Source organism: Ahaetulla prasina, chromosome 4, assembly GCF_028640845.1.
Source record: "Ahaetulla prasina isolate Xishuangbanna chromosome 4, ASM2864084v1, whole genome shotgun sequence".
In the NCBI taxonomy this organism is placed as follows: Eukaryota; Metazoa; Chordata; class Lepidosauria; order Squamata; family Colubridae; genus Ahaetulla; species Ahaetulla prasina.
Window position 1 is genome coordinate 42,900,746 of NC_080542.1, and position 8,113 is coordinate 42,908,858.

The following is an 8,113-nucleotide window of genomic DNA, read 5'->3' on the forward strand; positions in this document are numbered from 1 at the left end:
CAACAGTGAAATCATGCTGTAGCACATCCACTTACCAGAAATATGTCACAATGCAATGTGAAATAAAATCTAGACGGTGTTAGAAAAAGATACGGGGAGAATGGAGACAGGGATTGCATCTAGTGTAAATGTAGCAAGACAGCGAACAAACAACGGAAACCCTGGAAAGAAAACTAAATATCCAGTACAGAAGTCAAGAAGAGTGTGGCAACTTTATTAGTGCTTATTAGTACTTCTTACAGTGTCATTTAATTAGCTCTAGATTTTCTTATCTCCAATCCTTTCACTCAAGCTCCTTTTCTTTTCAGTACCAAGCAATGTAAAAAAAAATCTGTCACAGATTTGTTTTCAAATGAAATAACACATACAGTATTCCTAAAAATAAATCTATCGCAGAGGAAATAGTGGTATCTACTCAGCTCCAGATTTTTCTCTCACAAAAATACATATGTTTGAGGAATGTTCATATTAAAATATATATATTGGAGAAAACCATATAAAAGTTTCATTTGATTACATGTATATTGCTATTACTACTACTACTACTACTACTACTACTACTACTATTATTATTACTACTACTACTAGAAGAAGAAGAAAGCAAAAATTCAACATGTCAGCAACAACAGCACATGTTGCTTATGCAATGAGAAAGATGAAACAATGGATCACCTTATCAGTGGTTGCACAAAATCTCACAGACTGATTATCTAAACTCAATCAACAAGTCTGGGTTTGAATGCAGAAAAAAATACTGGGAACAGCAAATTGCCAAAGTTCTTGACAATGAGCAAGTCAAGATCCTGTGGGATTTTTGGATCCAAACAGACAGGCATCTGGCCCACAACATACCCAATATCACTATTGTGGAAAGGAAAAAAGTCTGGTTCATTGATATTGCAATACCAGGTGATGTACAAATTGAAGAGAAACAGCTAAAAAAAATAACAAAATGTCATGATTTGCAAATTGAAATTGAGCGACGATGGTTGTACCAATAGTAATAGGAGCTCTTGGAGCAAAACCCAAAGGGCTGCCTAGATACATGGAAATCCTGAACTTATTAGACCTGAATATTCTGCCTTTGCAAAAACAAAACAAAAAAAACAAAACCCACCACCCTCCTTACTGTAATATGATACTCAGCTGGAATAATTGAATGGACTCAGCTAGAATTTGATAACTCGGATCAACAGACAAGAAAACTAATGACAACGCAGCATGATTTGCATCCAAAAAGTGATATTGATCAATTGTACTTGCCAAGATCTCAGGGTGGCAGAGGACTCTTACAGGTGAAACAAACTGTGGAAGAGGAAAAAGACTGCTTAAATGACTACATACAAAGAGAAAAAGAGCCTCTGCTGAAGGAGGTGAACAAGGAAACCTTTTAAAAATAGCAAGATTGAAAGCAGAATACTGAAAGGAAACAATTGAGCATTGAGTTTCTAGCTGGAAAAAGAAGCTTATGCATAGTTAATACCTGAAGGACATTGAAGGAAAGATAGATACAAAGCTAACATGGAGATGGTTGAGATCAGGGGTACTGAAGAAAAAAACTGAAGGCTTCATTTTGGCTGCCTAAGAACAAGCCCTGCAGACAAATTCCATGAAAGCAAAAATTCAGCATGTCAGTAACAACAGCAAATGCCACTTATGCAATGAGAAAGATGAAACAGTGGATCACCTTATCAGTGGCTGAAGCAAAATATCACAAACTGATTATTTACAATGTCATGATTGAGTTGCCAAAATCATACATTGGAAGCTTTGCCAGAAGTTTGGGTTCAAATGTAACAAAAATTGTCAAAGTTCTTGAAAATGAACAAGTCAAGATCCTGTAGGACTTTTGGATCCAAACAGACAGACAACACTCCTAATATCACTATTGTGAAAAAGAAAAAAGTTTGGTACAGATGATGCAGAAATTGAAGAGAATATATACTAGAAAAAATAACAAAGTAGAATAGAATAGAATAGAATAGAATAGAATAGAATAGAATAGAATAGAATAGAATAGAATTTTTATTGGCCAAGTGTGATTGGACACACAAGGAATCTGTCTTGGTACATATGCTCTCAGTGTACATAAAAGAAAAGATACCTTCATCAAGATACAACACAACACTTAATGATAGTCATGGGGGACATATTTAACACTTAATGATACAACACTTAATGATAGTCATAGGGTACAAATAAGCAATCAGGAAACAATATCAGTATAAATTGTAAGAATACAAGCAACAAAGTTAAAATCATAAGTGGAAGGAGATGGATGATGGGAACGATGAAAAGATTAATAGTAGTGCAGATTTAGTAAAAAGTTTGACAGTGTTGAAGGAATTATTTCTTAAGTAGAGTGATGGCGTTCGGAAAAAAACTGTTCTTGTGTTTAGTTGTTCTGGTGTGCAGTGCTCTATAGCATTGTTTTGAGGGTAGGAGTTGAAACAGTTTATGTCCAGGATGTGAGGGATCTGTAAATATTTTCACTGCCCTCTTCTTGATTTGTGCAGTATACAGGTCCTCAATGGAAGGCAGATTGGTAGCAATTGTTTTTTCTGCAGTTCTAATTATCCTCTGAAGTCTGTGTCTGTCTTGTTGGGTTGCAGAACCAAACCAGACAATTATAGAGGTGCAGATGACAGACTCCAAAATTCCTCTGTAGAACTGGATCAGCAGCTCTTTGGGCAGTTTGAGCTTTCTGAGTTGGCGCAGAAAGAACATTCTTTGTTGTCCTTTTTTGATGACATTTTTGATGTTAGCTGTCCATTTTAGATCTTGCGATATGGTAGAACTTAGAAATTTGAAGGTTTCTACTGTTGATACTGTGTTGTCTAATATTGTGAGAGGTGGACATATGGAAGGGTTTCTCCTAAAGTCCACCACTTTTTCTATGGTTTTGAGTGTGTTCAGTTCCAGATTGTTCTGGTTGCACCATGAGGATAGTCGTTCAACCTTCCATCTGTATGCGGATTCATCATTGTCTCGAATGAGACCAATCATTTTTGTGTCATCTGCGAACTTCAGTAGTTTGACAGATGGATCATTGGAGATGCAGTCATTGATATACAGAGAGAAGTGGGGAGAGCACACAGCCTTGTGGGGCCCCTGTGCTAATTGTACAGGTATCTGATGTGATTCTGCTTAGCTTCTCTTGCTGCTTCCTGTTTGTTAGGAACTTCCTAAAAGGATTTCCTAAAAGAATCAATAATGAACATAGCAATAGCAATAGCACTTAGAGTTATATACTGTTTTACAGTGCTTTATAGCCCTCTCTAAGCAGTTTACAGAGTCAGCATATTGCTCCCAACAATCTGGGTCTTCAATTTACCCACCTCAGAAGGGTGGAAGGCTGAGTCAACCTTGAGCCTGGTGAGATCTGAACTGCCAAATTGCAGGCAGCCGGCTGTCAGAGAAGTAGCCTGCAGTATTGCACTCTAACCACTGCGCCACCACAGCTCATGTGAGGGAAGATGACTTATACAAATGATGGATTTTTTTACTTGTTTCAAGTAACTCACAGACAGCATTGTCTAAGTACTTGCTAACCTGGACCAAATTCAGGATGATTTGTATAGACTTATTAGTGACTAATTTTGAAGTCCTGCCTGTCCTCTGCAAGACATAGACATAGATCCAACATGGTAGTGTGCTTAACTTCCTACTCAGTTGAAAGCTGTTGCTCTATTAGGCTATGGACTGCCTCTCCTATCCTGAACCAGCATCCTAGGAGCAAAATTATTCTTAGTGACTTCAGTCCAGCCAGTGAATAGATAAAGGGGGAAAACAAGATATTGGAAGTAAATATCCATGAGTTAAAGTTTAGTGGCCATTATTTTCAAGCCTGGAAAAAATTCATCTGCCTTTTCTGATGTAGTAACTTTCAGTTATGATTACAAATGTCATCATTTTGAATGATTATAATTTTATAACCTAGTTTTCACTTTTGGAGTACTTTTATTAAGAAAAATCACAGTTCCAGGAATAATAGAATGTATCATTAAACATATCTTGAAACATCAGACTGGGTGTTGGTATTGGACATTTTGTGAACTAAAGGTATTGGACATTTTGAGTGGAACAATAAATATTGTTTCCAATTTTAATCTGCAGACGGTTTGAATTATTCTGATGCTCCAAGGATCAAAGGTCTTAGAAAGATTGATAGAGTGTTGAGAGAAGTTTCTTATAATTAATATTAGTAGTATTCATTCAAATAGAAGTGGGGATTATTTTACAATAGTCGCTTTTCAAACCAGTCAGTCAATCAACAAATCAAATTTTATTATGGTCGCCACCCAACAAAAGTTACACAACACAGTATGAGACACTGATGTCATAATTAAGAGACTGAGTAATTCTGAACTGATTAAATTCAAAGCAAAAGATATTTAAGTGTAGATTAAATTTCTGGTGTCACAATCTATTAGCTGTCAGACATAGAGAAGCTGAACATAAAATTAATCAGTGAAATCTAAAAACAATGTATTGGGGCTAACTTGAAGTTAAGAGTTGTGTCATTCTGACAATACACAGAGGCAAAGAGATATTAAAGTCTGATCTCCTGCCCAACCTATATTTTATATTACATTAAAGACCAAGAATAATTTTTGTTCAATGGTAATTTTTATCATTTTCTAATGAATATTTATTCTTCGATTATTCTTCAACAACTAAAGCTTAACTCAGTTCTACTATTAAGTAGAACCAGGAGCAATCCATTCCTTTATGGTCCCTTCAAGCATTCCTTTCTGTTGGAAGACAGATTCCACTATATCTTATTTCCTGTCTTGAATCCCACAAACTAACTTCATGTAGTGCTGAAATAAGATTAAACTGCTATCTGTTCCTCCAATGGAAAAATGTTCCAAAGAATAGAGACTGCCACTGAGAAAACATGTTACTTTATTTATGCCCCATGCAGCTCTCAAAAAGGTGGAGATTCATCAACAGGTCACCTCTTGAAGGAAGTTAAGTTGCATTGTAAATTATCCATTTTCATCAATGCGATGCAAAGTGGACAGATACTATATATGTCAAAAAGGCATTGATGGAGTTGCCTGTTTAATCTTTTGCAGCAAAAACAATAGCGTGTTTTCTGGTTCCTTCAGGGCTAAGAACATTCATTATAGCTCCTGGTTGTTGTTTTTTTAAAGAAGTAAAAGAAGAAGACAAAAGAGAATCCGGTTTTAGATTGAAATGTACATTTGTTAATGGATATGTTTTAAAGCATTCCCAGGAAGCAATGCCATACTTTATATACAAAATACTTTGGTCTGCTGCCCAAATTCTGACATCTGATGGGAATTTCAGTATTTCTGGTTTTCCCATCTTCTAAAGGAGCTTGAACTTTGCATCAGGTAAAGCTATTCAAGACTGCCTTCTGGATGTAGACTAATGATCAGTTTGGAATAAAGTTAAATATTGACACGATTGAAAAAAAATATTTTATTGCAAAACAGTAAACTATCCAGGGTAATATTTTAATTTTGCACGCATGAATGTGTTTGTAAGCTGTCCAGAGTCACTTCATGGTGAGATGGACGGCATATAAATTTAATAAATAAAATAAATACCCACAGACAGACAGACAGACAGACAGACACACACACACACAATTTCTGGAATTATTGCATCAAAGGAAATTCTGCCTCCTGAAGGAATGCCCCTTCTTCAAAGGGAGGAAGAACTATCATGGAGAATTCACTTTTTACTTTTTGTTAGATAGAAACATCATAAACTACTGTCTTTAGTCATGCCTGCTAACTGGAAATACTTGGAGAAAATATCATTTTGGCTAGATATGATGGCTTTGAAGAATAAGAATTGTAGTCCCGCATATCCGCAGAACTGAGTTATGAATTTGGACTCAGCCTCAGTTTTTAAGCATAATAATTTCAAAATTTGTATTTTATTGTGACATTAAAAACAAACATGGAAAGGGCAGAATTTGCTTCCTGGGATTCAAGATTCTTTACTTATCTCCTAGAACTGATCTATGCATTTTCCATAACCATCTTATGAAAGGCAATTTTTCCATCTCATTGACCCACAATCTAGTCATATAATACCATATTTATCCTTAATTCATACTTTTTTTCTATGTAATCAGACTAACACATACTGGTTCACCTGTCAAGTATTTTTTTTAATAAGTTGTTTGATTTTGTGACTCTTGTTCTTTTTTGCAACAACTAATGTTAAAACCTCTTGGGGAAATATTTTGTTGCTTGGTATTGCTGCCCCAATATTATCAATTGGGGCAGTATCCTTATGGTTATGGTGTGGATATATAAATTTACAGAGGTAATTCTTAACCATCAATTGATTATCCTAATCCATTTGGTGGGGTAGGAGAGAAACAAAAGACAAAAAATTTAAAAAATAAAATAAATAATCATAATGTGATACTCTTTCGTTGGCAAAATCTTTTTGGTGGGTAACAATCCACCAAGAGCCAATTTTTGCTTAGTGTATTTTGAAAACACAAAGTGTATTTTGAAAACACAAAGTAAATGATGGTTTATGGCTCAGTGTATTGACATATTCAAGCAACTGTATTTTTTTTTCAGTAAATAAATGACTGTGTGAATCCAGTCATAATATCCCTAGCTAGATTCAAAATAAGCCAAACAACAGAATTACCATTAATGAAGAACTGGCTAGCAATAAGTTTAGGATTAACCATTAATCACATCCAATAAATGTCTTGGAACTTTTTTCATAATTATCCACGACTTGTCTAAACTTGCTTCTTCCAGTTACAAATCTGATATATAGATCTGGCAAGATGCTTGCAAATATCAATCATTCCCTTGGCACATCTGCTGATATTCCATGGCTGAAAGCCAATCTCCATTTGAAGCATGTTTTTTCCAACCTGACAATGCAATACTGTAACTTCTTTCTGAGTCTGCAGCCAGGGACTACTTTTCCCATCACACAGAGAAGCTATTGGATCCAAACCAGTTCCTAAGAAAGAAAGAAAGAAAGAAAAAGAAAGTCTGAGCTTAAGTTTCCAGCTTTTCTTCTATCTTTTCTTTTGGCTGCCAGGAACACATATGTGCAATTCAATCTTTACTCCTGTTATTAAGAAACATTGCTTGGCCCGCATATACAGCTCTTAATTAAGAGGAAAACTCCCTAAATTTTGTCACTCTCTGTCTATGCAAAGTGCAATTGCAAGTGCATCCATAAGCAAGATAATTTATTATCCCAAGAGAAAACATTTAAAAAAATCCCTGCCCAATACTAACATTAATATCAGAGTTTAATTTATAAATAATTAAAATGGGGCAATGGGTAAAGGAGACTTAGATAATTCACAATCACAATGTTACAAAGTTCCTGATGACTCTTTTAAAGAGGAAGGAAAATTATTCAGCACATACCCAAAGTCAAGCTTAAAGAAAATTTCTCAAGGGCAAATATTCAGCCGAGTAATCTGCATATTTAATTCACTATTATTTTTAGGTCAGCCAGCCTAGGGTTGAAGTCGTGCACTTTTTTACACATCCAAAGAACATTTTATTCCAATCAGTGCAAGAATTGATCTCCCAAAGCTTTCTCAGGATCAGCTTTGCACGTGCCCTTTATTCTTTCTATCAGCAGAATCTACATGAGCTTCTCAATCTGGATATGTGAAAAACTATAAAGTATGAATCCTGGATTAAGGAGTAATGCTACTTTATCCTTGTGGGAAAATGCAAGAATGTTCAACGGCATAGGACCTTCAAGAAAGGTCATCCAAACTTCAAAATACAATACAAATAGGAGCATCCCCATTAACATACCGCAGTGCATGTTCTGTGCATTCCTACATACATATCAAATCTTCCTCCTTGTTTTGCATCAAAGATATAAAATCTATAGAGAAACTTCACAATGTTTTTTTACAGCAGCTCCACATTTTACATAGTTCATCTAATGATAAAATCTCTTGGAAGATATAGCGAAACCCTTGTGGTGTGTGTTACTCTCTGTGTTTGTATGTGTATGAGGGTTTTGGGGTCCTTGTTTGTGGGGGTATACAGTGGATTAGGCTTAGGGTTTAGGAATGACAGATCCTCCTAGTGACACGGCAGGGTCATCTGCCATGTAGCAAATCTAG